The sequence below is a fragment of the Nannospalax galili genome, unplaced genomic scaffold (genome assembly GCF_000622305.1).
Source record: "Nannospalax galili isolate Female #2095 unplaced genomic scaffold, S.galili_v1.0 scaffold723, whole genome shotgun sequence".
In the NCBI taxonomy this organism is placed as follows: domain Eukaryota; kingdom Metazoa; phylum Chordata; class Mammalia; order Rodentia; family Spalacidae; genus Nannospalax; species Nannospalax galili.
In genome coordinates, this window is record NW_008349978.1 from 229533 (window position 1) to 242447 (window position 12915).

Here is a 12915-nt window from a genome sequence, read left to right on the forward strand (position 1 = left end):
GCTTGCCACACAAGCATGAGAACCTGAGTTTGGATCCCCAGCACCCCAGAACACGACAGTACGCCCCTGTACCCAAAGCACCAGGGGATGGAGATGGGCAGATACTGGGCTCATGAGTCAGACGATCTAACTGAAATGGTGAGCTCCGGGTTTAGTAAGAGACCCTGAAAAATAAGTTGGAAAGCAATAAAAGACAATTCCAAACACAGACCTCTGGCCTTTACACACACACACACACACACACACACACACACACACACACACAACTATGTGTACCTGTACACACATGTACACACACACATACACTACACGTACAGACTACATATTTAAATAAATAAAATAACAAAGGTTTCAAGGCCCGGTGTCAAGCCAGGTAAATAAACATATGTGATGGAAAAGCACGTATAGTCCCTTTTAAACTGAAAGGGCAAGAGGATTTTCCAGCCTAATTTTAAAAGAAAAATACAAGTATTTTTAAGGAAAGGGGTAAAGGGAACCATGTACCTTTTTTTTTTTTTTTTTGGTCTTTTTTGAGACAGGGTCTCCCCGTAGCCCCAGCTAGCCTAGAACTCACTATGTAGACCAGGCTGGCCTTGAACTCACAGAGATCCGCCTGCTTCTGCCTCCCAAGTGCTGGAACTAAAGGCGTGTGCTAACACGCCCGGCTGGAATCATGTACTTTTTTAAAGAGTGGCTTTTCGCCCTTCTAAGAAAGCCTCTGATCATTTAAGACCATAAAAATGAACAGTGCAGCCTGTTCATTAAAAGATAAGTGTTAGCATAAATTGAATCTTAAACTATCATTTACCCAGACAATAATTTCAATTTTAATGACTGTTTGCATTAATTGCTTTTTAACGGTGCTGGCACAATCCGAGGCCACTCTTCATTTGGGGGAATTTATGGCATGCAGGTGAACTGGGATGCCAAAGAAAAAGAATGAAATCATGAAACTAAAACAGCCGTCTGGACTTGGTGCCCTCTGCCAAGGTCAAGGAAACCCAGAAGGTGCCACTGTAATTAAAGCAAAGGATGGAAGGGTCAGAGGTGTAGCTTGGTTGGTAAAGTGCTTGCCTAGCATGCATAAAGCCCTAGGTCTGATCCCCAGCATTACATAAACCAAGCATGGTAGAGCCTGCCTGTAGTCCATGCATTTGGGAGGATGGGGACAAGAGAATCAGAAGTTTACGGTCATCTTTGGCTATATAGCAAGTTTGAGGCCAGCCCGAGTTCCATGAGATCAGTCTAGTGGACATCATAATATAGGGCCAGGGTTAGTGTAATGGACACTGAAGCACGGGGCTAACATCAGTATAGTCGGTGGCACAGCACGGGGCTGCAATCAGTGTAGAGGCTGCTTTAAGTTCCGCCAAGGGTGACACCAAGGATACTGTAGTGTGGGGCCCAGCCGTCTCTGAAGTGAATACTATGGAGTGGAGCTGGCCTCTTAAATCAGGGCAGATTAGCAAATCAAAGCCAGCTTCAGATGAAGATGGTGATGGAGATGCAAGATGGACCTCTCTGGGTGGTCTTATACCATCATCACAGCTTGGCTTCTTCCAATCTCCAGTGTTCTTCCCCTAATTCCTCTATCTTCTCTTGATTTGGATCCTGGGAGTCTCCTCCACCAACTTCTTGTATACTAATCCCCATTCCCCAAGTCTGGTCAACCTCCAACTTTTGGGTCACCTTCACAAAGGCCCAAGATTCCAAACCACATACATTGGGAGAATCAGGTGAATTTTGCCAAGGCCAAATGGGGTGCCGTTCTTGAGTTCCCTTCTTTTTCTGACAACTTGTATTCCACAGCCACCAACCCTTATTCAAGACACTGGTGTCTTACAGTTGATCCTTTATCTTCAAGTGTGCTCTGGGTTCTTTGAAGAATGCAATGTTCTTCAAATGGGAAGAGAAATTATACAAGTTCCTGAGATTTCCTGCTTAAGGAAAATTTCTGCACAGCCACAGGAATCAAAAAATGACTTTAAGTACAATCAGAGTTTTGTTTTCAAAATTCCTATACAATGGGTATGATTCAGCCCTAAAAAGGAACTCCCTCCAAGACAAACCTCCATGTGCATGAACATGGGGGACACACTGTACTCAATGAAATAAGCACAGCACAAAAGGGCCAATATTATCATTCTGCTTCTTGTTTTGCTTTTGAGACAGGGTCTTGGTATGCAGCCCAGGTGGGCCTCAAGTTTGCAATGCCGTCTCAGCCTCCCAAAAGCTTGGATCACGAGTGTATGTCATCACACTGGGCTCTATGATCACTTGTATGTGTCAGGCGGGCTGAGGAGATGGTTCAGTGGATAAAATGCTTCTCGCATTACGTGTGAGGACCACAGTTGGAATCCCTAGTGTCCATATGTACATATATATATATATATATATATATATATATATATATATATATAAGAGGAATCCATGAGCTCCAGGTTCAGTGAGAGACTCTACACTTCGGTAAATAAGGGTCAAGAAGGATGAAGTCACCAGATGTCAACTTCAGGCTTCCACATGCACACATGTGTGCCCTCATACATGCAAACAAGCATACACATACAGCACATACATAACACATGCATAGAGACAAAGTGGGTTGGTGTTTGCCAAGAGGAGGTAAGAGGGAAGTGGGGAGTGGGGAGTTAAAGTTTAATGGACCCTAAGGTTTAGGGGGGGATTTGAGGGGGTTGGTCTTTTTGAGACAGGGTCTCCCTGCAGCCCCAGATGGCCTGGAGCTCACTATGTAGGCCAGGCTGGCCTTGAACTCACAGCAATCCTCCTGCCTCTGCCTCCCGAGTGCTGGGATTAAAGGCGTGTGCCACCATGCCCAGCCTGGCCCCTAAGTTTTACCATGGGTTAATTAAAAAAAAAAAAAAAACTTCTAGAATTTTGAAAGGTATGGACAGTTGTAGAATGGTGCCCATAAGTAACGTTTTATTGGAACAGTGACATCAAATCACCAACGCCCTGTTAGTGGCTGTTTTGTCACATAAACTCCAGAGAACACACATGGCCTAAAAAAAAAAAAAAAAAAACTAGCTGCCAATTGGTCTTCTATATGGAATGTTCACTGACCCCCAACAAAAATAAAATTATCCCAAAACTCTTGTAAAATGCACATTTAAGGTCAGTGGTTACATACGGCCTAAAGGGAGACCAATAAATCACTAGTTTTCAAGTCACCATAGAAGTAACACAAAAGAAACAAGTTACAGTGACTTCTGCTAAACAAATCTGTCCAATGAACATGGCTTTGGTGCCTTTGCCTGAATAATCCTTCTCATTCATAAAAATTAACTCCTAGGGTTGGGGTACAGCTCAGTAGTAGAGCATTTGCTTACTCGCATGCTGAAGGCCCTGGGTTCCATCCTCAGCACCACACTAAAATACCTTGTATGATCTCAAAAAAGATAGCTAGAAACAGGTTGGTGAATGACATGGATCCACTTACACCTGCAGGATCCACGACTCCATCTCTTCATTTAGTCCTAGACCACCTGCATCCACTGCTGGAGTTTTTCTAAACCGTGAGAACAGAGTGGCTCCTATCATCCTTAACACATGACTTCCATTTGGGTACCCCAAGAAGTGTCTGTGCCTCCTTCTCCGTATCAACCTCCCAAAGTCAATTCCTGTCAACTTAGGGAAGCAACATTCCACCATGCAGGCTGACTTTCCTTTATCCAAAATGCCTGTACCAATTCAGATGTTGCTGTATTTATGCATATACAAGAAGATATCTCGAGGATGAAACCTGTGCTGGTTAGCTTTTGTCTACTTTACATAAACTAGAACAACTTGGGAAGAAGGAATGGGCTATGGTCATGTCTGTGAGGCATTTTCGTGTTTGCTAATTTATGTAGGAGGGCCGAAGCTGATGTGGGCCCAGGGCATGTGATCCTGGGCTGTATAAGACAGCAGCCGAGCAAGCTAGAAGGCACAAGCCAGTAAACAGCATTCCTCTGTGGCCTCTGCTTCTCCTCTGTGGTCTTTCCTTCAGCTCCTGCCTCCGGCTTCCTGCTTCAGCTCCTGCCCTGGCTTCCCTCAATGGTAGACTATGATGAGGACGTGTAAGCCAAATAAACCCTTTCCTCCTCTAGTTGCTTTTGTTCAGTGTTTTATCACTGCAATAGAAAGCAAACTAGGACAGGATCCAAGTCTAAACACAAAATTCATTTGTTTCACATGCACTTTAACACAGCCTGAACGTAATTCTAAACATTTCTGGTGACAGTGTATTTGAACAGCACTCAGTCATACGAGCTTAAGGGTAGAAAGTTCCAGATTTAGGGGTGAGGATGCAGTTCATTTGGTACAATACTTGCCTAGCATGCTTAAAGCCCTGGATTTGATCTCCAGAATACCATAAAATTGGGTGTGGTACAGGCCAGTGAGATGGCTCAGTGGAGAAAAGCACATGCCACAAAGCCTGAGGACCTCAATTCAATCCCAGGAATCCACAAGGTAGAAGGAAAGAACTGACTCCACAAGTCGTCCTCTGACTTCCACATGCATACTGTGGCATGCACATGCCCACACACACAAACACACACACAAAAACTAATTTTAAAAGGAAAAAAGCAGGTGTAGTAAAATGTACCTAGAATCCCAGCACTTGGGAGGTGAAAGCATGAGGATTTGGAGTTCAAGGTCATCCTCAGGTATGTAGTTAATTCTAGGCTAGCCTATATGAGACCCTGTCTCTCCCCCCAAAAAGGAAAGGTTTCATCTTTCAGAGCAGTCCATGTTTCAGGTGAGGTACACTCAACTTGTATTACAAACACCACCCAGGGGTTTGAATGAACTGATCTACCAACAATTCCTTATTGGAAAATAATCTGTTCTGGGCCTGGTGATGTATGTCTGTAATCCTAGCTCCATGAAAGGCTCAGGTGGGAATACAGCAAGTTCAAGGTCTGCCAGGGCAACAAAGTGAGTTCAGGGCCAGTGAGAATAAGTCAGTAAGATCCTGTCTCAAAATGAAAAATAAAATTTAAGAGGGCTAAAGCCGGGCATGGTGGTGCATGCCTTTAATCCCAGCAGAAGTAGGAGGATCTCTATGAGAGATTAAGGCCAGCCTGGTCTATATAGTGAGTTCAAGAACATCTGGGGCTACAAGGAGAACCAGTCTCTAAAAAAACCAAAAAGGGGGGAGGGGTACTGGGAATGTGAATGTGGCACAGTGGTAGAGTGCTTGCTTAGTGTGAACGAGGTCCTGGGTTGCATTTTAGGATTTGCTGGGAGGAAAATAAAATATGAAACTAGGAATGAGCTTTGTTGAAACATGAACGAGGGGCCCCCGTGCACTTCTGAAGTAGTTAGAGGCAACTCTATTTGCTAATACTGCTCTTATCTCAGCCTTTAGCCCCCAAATGAAGGGACACAAATGAACTCAAAGCTCAGGGAGCCCAACATTTTCAGGGGCGAGGGGGAGGTGAATGAGTACTACAAAGAAACTGTGTGCTCTCCCTTCACCGCCCCCCCCACATACAGACACACAAACAGAATCACAGACACACAGAGAAAAATACACATACTATAACATTCACTATCTCTCCTATATATATTCTGTCTCCTCTCCCTCCCCTCTTTCCTTCCCTCCGTTCAGTCTCTCCCTCTCCCCCCATACACAATATTCATTCTGCTTCTCTCATACACACACAGAAACAACATACTCTAACATTCTGTCTCCAACTCTCTCATATATGCACACATTCTTTTTCATCCCCACCTCCACGTTCTCTCCCTTTCCTCCCTTCACTTTAACCATAGGCACAACTGCACCCATTATTCTTATTTCTGATATAGGAATCCATACTAGAAGCAAAATTAAGTCAGGAAATACTAGAACACACACATCACTGCATAGTTAAACATCTGCTCTCCATCCTCCCAGGCAAAAAGCAGCAAACTAAAATCTAAGACATCTCACACTTCCAACAGTATCGGGAACTATACTGCAAAATTCTCCTTTGGAAGTTATTTTATCTTATCTGTACAAACACATAAGGAAATACATAGAGCACAATGTGTTCAACAATTGCAGGCTTACAGAACAATTCAAACCCTGGCCAGCTTGGTACTGTTTTACAGCACGGCATACTTCTAAGACAGCTAAAGAGGAATGCTCTCCTCTGCGTACAAACAGCTCTTGAGCAGTGCAGAACCAACCAAAGGCAAAAAGCATGTCCCAAGAGAATACAGAGTTTCTTCTGGATAATGCCTCTCTAAAAAGCACACCTCTACAATCAAATCTCAGAATCCCATCTCCAAACCATGTAGGTATTCCAGAGAGGGCAAATAATCTCCTTCCACAGCAACAAGGGGCACCGACGACTCTCCCAATACTTGCCACCCAAGGGAGATTTCATCTGAGAAATTTGCGCAAATATCCAGACATGCCAGTTTCAGATTCATGGGGGGGAGGAGCGGACCACACATTCAATTAGGCCATAAAGTATAATGTTTCCAGTACTGAAAGCAAAGCAGGGTCACCTCTGACCTCAAGTACAAGAGGTAAGATTTACAAGGGAGACCAAAGTAGCTGTAACTCGAGACTGCAGTTTACGGGGAGCAAAAGCAACACACTGTCCCCACTCCTCATCCAAACTCTCCTTCTGGAATAGTTCAATAGTCTTCTAGGGCCAACTCACTTTCCCTGCTACTCTTCTCCAAGCAGTCACAGCACATGTTGGGTAGACACTGGGGTAGCAGGCCTTCCAGGGGCACTGCCTAACACTCCCAGGAGTTAACCTGAGGCATCCTGAGGCATCCCAGACTCACGGAGAGGCATGACTCCAAGCAATATCCTCCCAGTCTGTTCCTCCACTCCAACCTCAGGACATCTGAACAAGTCGTGCCCTGGCCAGGTATTCACGCTGACATAACTCCATACATTCCTGGGGTCCTATCTTAAATGCCCTTTCTGGTTGACAATGAAGACATCTAGTCCATGCCAACAGACCCTCACAGCTGCCTGCATTTGACAGCAGTCATCACTACTATTCCAACCCTATGCTTTGTATGAGTTCATGTCTGTTTCTCCTTCCCTCTCCTGCATGGGAGAGCAACACACACACATCAATGAAAATAAATGAGCTCAGCAGACAGCGCTAATCAAACACCTGTTGAATGAATGAGCAATGAGGGAGATGGAGGTGGGGCAAGCCCTGATCAGTGGTAGGATTCGAGTTACACATAATAGTAAAGGAAGAAAAGCTCCAAGGGTATTCTGGAAGTCAATCACGTGACTTGGCTGGGATGTACCTGGGTGTTACTTTACTTTCACTAACCCATCAACAAATTCCATTGTAAACTAATTCCACTGTTAACTCTCCAGCATCATAAACAGATTATCACAGGCATTCTGCTAACATCTTAGAGATGGTATGGGGAGGAAGGGGGTTTGCTCACACTCATCACTACTTTGAAGTGGTAGTGGCTAATGTGACCTGTCAGATCATGTTATCTTAAGTATGTAAGAAGCACACGGTGAAGCTGCACACACTGAGACTGGAAGGAATGCTCAGAGATTAAAAGCTCTTGCTGCTCCTCCAAAGGACCTAAGTTCAGTTCCCAGCACCCACATCAGGTAGCTCACAGCTTCGTCTAGCTCCAGGGGGATCCGACATCCTCTTCTGGCCTCCTCAGGCACCGGCACACACAGACACATACACATAGAAAATAAATACATAAAAATAAAAATTTTTTAAAAGCAGACACTGAGGTTGGGGAGATGGCTCAGTGGGTAATGCACCTGACATGCACGCATGAGAACTTGAGTTCAAATCCCCAGAGCCTGCCTAAAAAAATGGGTATGTGCCACGCCTGTCTGTAATCCCAGTGCCCCTACAGGGACATGGGGAGGCAGAGACCAGAAAATCCTTGGAAGCTCTTGGAAGTCAGCCTGGTAATATACAGCAGAGAAGACGCCCTGCCTCAAACAAAGTGGACTCAAGGCTATCCTCCAACTGCAACAAGTGTGCCAGGGCACACCTATGGGGGAGGGCGGGTTATAAAATAAAACAATAAAGTAAAAGAAAAAGCACATGATTAAGAATGGAAAGCAGGATCCTGTATGTAGTCAGGTTCCTAGCAGCTTATGCACAGAAGCCAAAGGCTGGAAACAAACCAAGTGTCCATCAACAGATGGCTAGATTTACACTATGTAGTATATACACACAATGGAAAACAATTCAACTTCAAAAAGGAGAGAAATGGACGCATGCCACAATGTGGATGGAGTTTGAGATTATGCTCAGGGAAGTAAAAGCAAGTATAAGCTAACTCCTTCCCTTCTTCCCTCCCTCCCACCCACACTCCTCCTCTCTCAGACACATACACAAATACTGTATGACTCCATCTACATGAGGTCCCTAGAAGAACCAAATCCACAGAACGAAAATAGGGTGGTAGTTACCAGGTGCTGGAGGAGCAGCTCCAGTTAGTAGGTTAGCAGGGACAGGTTTCAGATCTGCAAGATAAAAGGAGTTCAGGAGTTAATAGAGCACATGAACAAATGTCTTTACGAGGAGAAAGAAATGTTTTGTTTTGTTTTGTTTTTCTTTTGAAGGGTTTTTTGTTTTGTTTTGGTTTTTTTGAGAAAGGGTCTCCTTGGAGCCCCGCCTGGCCTGGAACTTGTTTCGTAGACCAGGTTGGCCGGCCTCTGCTTTAAAGGTGTGTGCCACCATGCCTGGCTCAGTTTTGTTTCTTAATGTTGCTAGTTTAGATGCATTAAGAAATGTGATACTGAGACCAACAGAGCTTTGCTGAGCTACTGAAGGGAGTCTGTGCACAAAACAAAAAGGCTCCTTGGTATCAGAGAAGGGGTGCCCTAACAGCATGTACAGTCTTGCCCATAAGGCATTGGGCACACATGGCTGTGCTGTAGGGACTTGCTGAAGTTCTTGTCCCCAAGGCAGTAACAGCCCCAAGGGACAGACTAGAGGCTGCTCAGTGTGGGGACAGAGCACAGGGCACAGACCCAGCCTATGGTCCACACAGCTGAATAGGGCAGGGGTGAGGAGCTGGAGAGACTGAGGGTGTCAGGACTGCAAGTTCAAAGGAAACCAAGGAAGAGAGTTTCCTCCAAGAGAGAGTGGGTGCCAGAGCTCACTTGACTAAAATGTGTGAGCGTTTACACGAGAGAACAAGAATGGAAACTTTCTTTGAAAAAGTGTACTAAGTAGGAGGAAGATGGAATAAGGTACCAAGTCAAGAAAAGGGTTTTGTTTAAATAATGCATGTTTTCTGTGTTTAGTACTGGAAGGGGAGGGTGTTTTTCTTTATGAGATAGGTCTTGCTAAGATGTAACCCAGGATGGCTTCAAATTCACAATCCAGATGCTAAGATGATTACAGGCATGCACCACCACACCCAGCTTGTTCAGTGCTTTTAAATGATGATTACTTTGTGTTTCAGTCTGGTGTGATGACTACAAAGATAAAAGGGAAAGAGATGTTCCTCCCTTAGAAGAAAACCTAGTTTTTACCCTAAAACGTAAATTTGTGCTGAACTCAGAAAAATTCAATCTGTGCTTTTTAAAAACAAGTTTAGAAAACATTGCTCATGGGGATACCTGCACTGGATAGCTCGGCAGGTAAACGCATTTGCTGCAAAAGCCTGACAACCTGAGTTTGGAGTCATCGAACCCATGTAAAAAGAGCCAGAGGTGGTGGTGCATACCTGTAATCCAGACACTTCTAGGGCTGGGTGGGAGGCGGAGACAGAATCCCTCAGAAGCTTCCAGCAAATGGGAGACCGTGCTTCAAACAAGGGATAGCAAGGATACCATCCAAGGTTGTCCTCTGACCCCCACACACACAATGCCATGGCAGGAGTGCACCCTCACATGTGAATACATACACAAAAACAAACACATATTTAAAGGAAAGAGAAAACCTTGCTCATGCATAGAAATTCTGCATTCCTCAAAGTCCTCTGTCAACAATAGCATTGATCAATGGTTACGAAGGGTCAAGTATTCAAAGGTAAGAATGTGAGAGAGTGAATCAGTGAATCACTGGAGGTGAGAGGAGGGAAAAAAAATCAAGATGCCCGTTCCCAACTTCCACTTACCACCACTCTGAACCAGAGCAGCCCTGTTTCATCAATGAAAAGAACTGTCCCATCCATTGCTCCACAGGACATAGCCTGACTCAAAGCAGTATCAAGTGGAAAAACAATGTACAGCCACAACTGGATATAAGAAACACACTAATTTTTGGATGAGAGAACCAGGAGCACTCGGCCCTTTGCTCCTAAATCCAGTCCTCTATCCTGGCTTTAAATAGCACAGTTCATCTCCCGTGACCACCCTCACCCAAGCCACATTTTTGGGAGCTTCTGGCCCAAAACCACCCAGTTCAAACCATCTATACACATCCATCGTACCCTCCCTGGCTCAGCCCGAACCATCCCTATGACTACTTGTTCAGTCCAACACACCAGCCACCAATCACAGAAGCTGCAACAGTATGAACTCACATTAAATCTCCATTCCAGGCTGCGGCCACCTTGCTCCACCTGCTCGGTAGCCACACACTGCCAGCGGGTGGACCAGACTGGACGGTACAGTGCTCACACACTGGTTTACGCTCTCTTGGGTCTTAAATGGCTTCCTTCTACTGGGTAGATCCAAGCTAACAAGCTCAAAGGAGCTCCCAAACAGAGGCCTTATCTAAACTAGATTAAACGGAGGCCACTTGAGTCTCATATGTCAACACTTGTCATCTCTCAAAAGCAAAATCCTCCGTCTATTCCTCTACCAAGGCTACACCCTGATAAGCTTTCCTGTAGGAAGGAACATGTCCCCTTTCCAAGGTCCCATCCTTTTACCTTATCTCCTGTCCCACTTTGCTCTCTGCTGCTGTGAGAAAACACTGACAAAAACCAACTTGGGAAAGAAAGGGTTGATACAGCTTACATGTCCCAGGTCCCAATCTATCACTCGAGGGAAGCTGGGGCAGAAATTCAAGCGGGCCAGGAACCTGGAGGCAGGAACCTGGAGGCAGGAGCTGAAGCAGAAGCCATGGAGAATGCTGTTCACTGGCTCAATTCCCCTGGCTTATGCTTAGCTACCTTTCTTTTACAACCCATGCCCACCTGCCCAGTAGTGGCACTACCCACAGTGGACTAGGCCCTCCTACATAAATTAGTAATCAATATGCCTCATAGACCTTGCCACAAGCCTCCTTCCTTGATGAAAGAAATTCCTCAGTTGAGGTTTTCTCCTAACAAGTGGTTCTGGTGAGTTTGTGTCAAGTTGACAAAAAACAACCAGCACATCTGAGCATCTCAACTCAACCATATGTCTACCCAATTTAGAAACATGATCCAGGATCTCAGAGATGGCTGTCAGTAAAATGCCTGTTGTGTAAACATGAAGTCCTGAGGTCTATCCCCAAAACTCACGTCTTAAAAACCTGATAGAGTGGCATGCTCTTGTAAAAAGCCAAGTATTGTAGTCCAGATCATAATCCCAGCACTGGGGAGGCAGAGAAAGAAGAATCCCTGGAACTCACTGGCCAGACAACACAACCTGAATGGTAAGCTCTTGGCCAGTGAGAAACTATGTCTCTGAAAGAGTAATAATAATACTAATAATAATAATAATAACAATAGTAATAATAATAATACAGTGCCAGAGGAACAGCACCTAAAGATAAGACGTCTTCTGCCTCCACAGAGCAAAAAATAAGGAGGGTGGCACCCTAAGAATGACACCCAAGGTTGTTCCCTAGCCTACATCCATGTGCATGCACCTGCATCCACACACACAAACATCTGTGTATGCACACCAAAAATAGTAAAATGGAAAGAAACATCCTTCAGCTACACACCAACATCTTTGGCACGGGTTCTCTTTCCCTCCTTACCCTCAAGGTCAGGCCAGTCTCCAAGGAGGTGTACACCTACCACCTGCCCACTCATCCTCTATCCCACACCTTCCACCTTCAGCCTGCTATAAACCCAACACTCCATTTAAAAGTGTCATGGGTTCTCAAAAGCAGTCCCTGGCTCCTGCCTGCCAGTCCCCACTTTTGCAGACAGTAGCTCTGGACTCTGCCCTCTCCTCTCTCTGGTCACTCTTCAGGACTGCTGAAGCCCACTTGCCTTTCTGAGCTTCTCCCAGCTTTACCTCTCACCCCAAGCCATCTCCTAGGCTCTAGTGAGAAAGACATTTCAAATCCCTAACTCCAGAGCTCCCTGACACATCTTAGGCCCCTAAGACTCATGAAGTTGCCACTCCTTGGCTCACCAAGACTACAGCCTCATGTGGGTAAAGGTGGGTTCTACTGACTCTGAAGCAAGAGGCTGTCAGCATTTAAAAAACTATTTGATGCCATCCAACATTTCTGTGGTGTGAGTATGCCATGTCTTCTTGAGGTCTCATGCACTCATGTCCAGTTTCTGGCTGCATTCAAGGAAGGTATGGGGCTAGGCCTATTTAGGGAAGTCAGTAATGGAAACCAGAGGCAGACCAGGTAGTTGTTGAGTGAAGGCAGACTGGACTGCAGGTATGGACCGCACCCCGCAGCCCCAGATGCTAGAGACTCATGGAAAAGCACCAACTTCCTGTAAGCTCTGCTCTGCTCTAATCAAGAACTATCCCAGGGCGTGCGGAGATAGCTCAGTGGATAAGAACACTTGCCAACAAGCCTGACGACAGGATTTCCACTCCTGGACCCACATAGTGGAAAGAAAGAACCAACTCCTGCAAGTTACCCTCTAACCTTCACATGCAAGTGAACCTGAGGGAGGGAAGGAGGGAGGGGAGGGGAGGGGAGGGAGGGAAGGGGGAGGGAGAGAGGACTATCCAAGGCCAAGGAGATCAAAGGCTCATGCACCCATATCCCAACCAACATATTTTCAGATCTTGTCAGAGTTGAACAGGAGAATCGAAGAGAT

General features: G+C 45.4%; 1 protein-coding gene across 11 annotated transcripts in view; it reads right to left on the reverse strand.

Annotated features, from left to right (window-relative positions):
- Window positions 1-12915, reverse strand: part of Tbl1x (transducin beta like 1 X-linked) — a 209761-nt gene that overhangs the window by 154906 nt on the left and 41940 nt on the right. For 7 of the 11 annotated variants that reach the window (XM_017801682.2, XM_029570449.1, XM_029570445.1 and 4 more), the window contains exon 2: window positions 8426-8479. The exons of 3 other annotated variants lie outside the window; for them this stretch is intronic. The gene's annotated coding sequence lies outside the window, so the exon portion shown is untranslated. Of the gene's footprint in view, window positions 1-8347; window positions 8365-8425; window positions 8480-12915 lie in introns of those variants that run through there. One more of the 11 variants, XM_029570446.1, reaches the window with a different exon arrangement.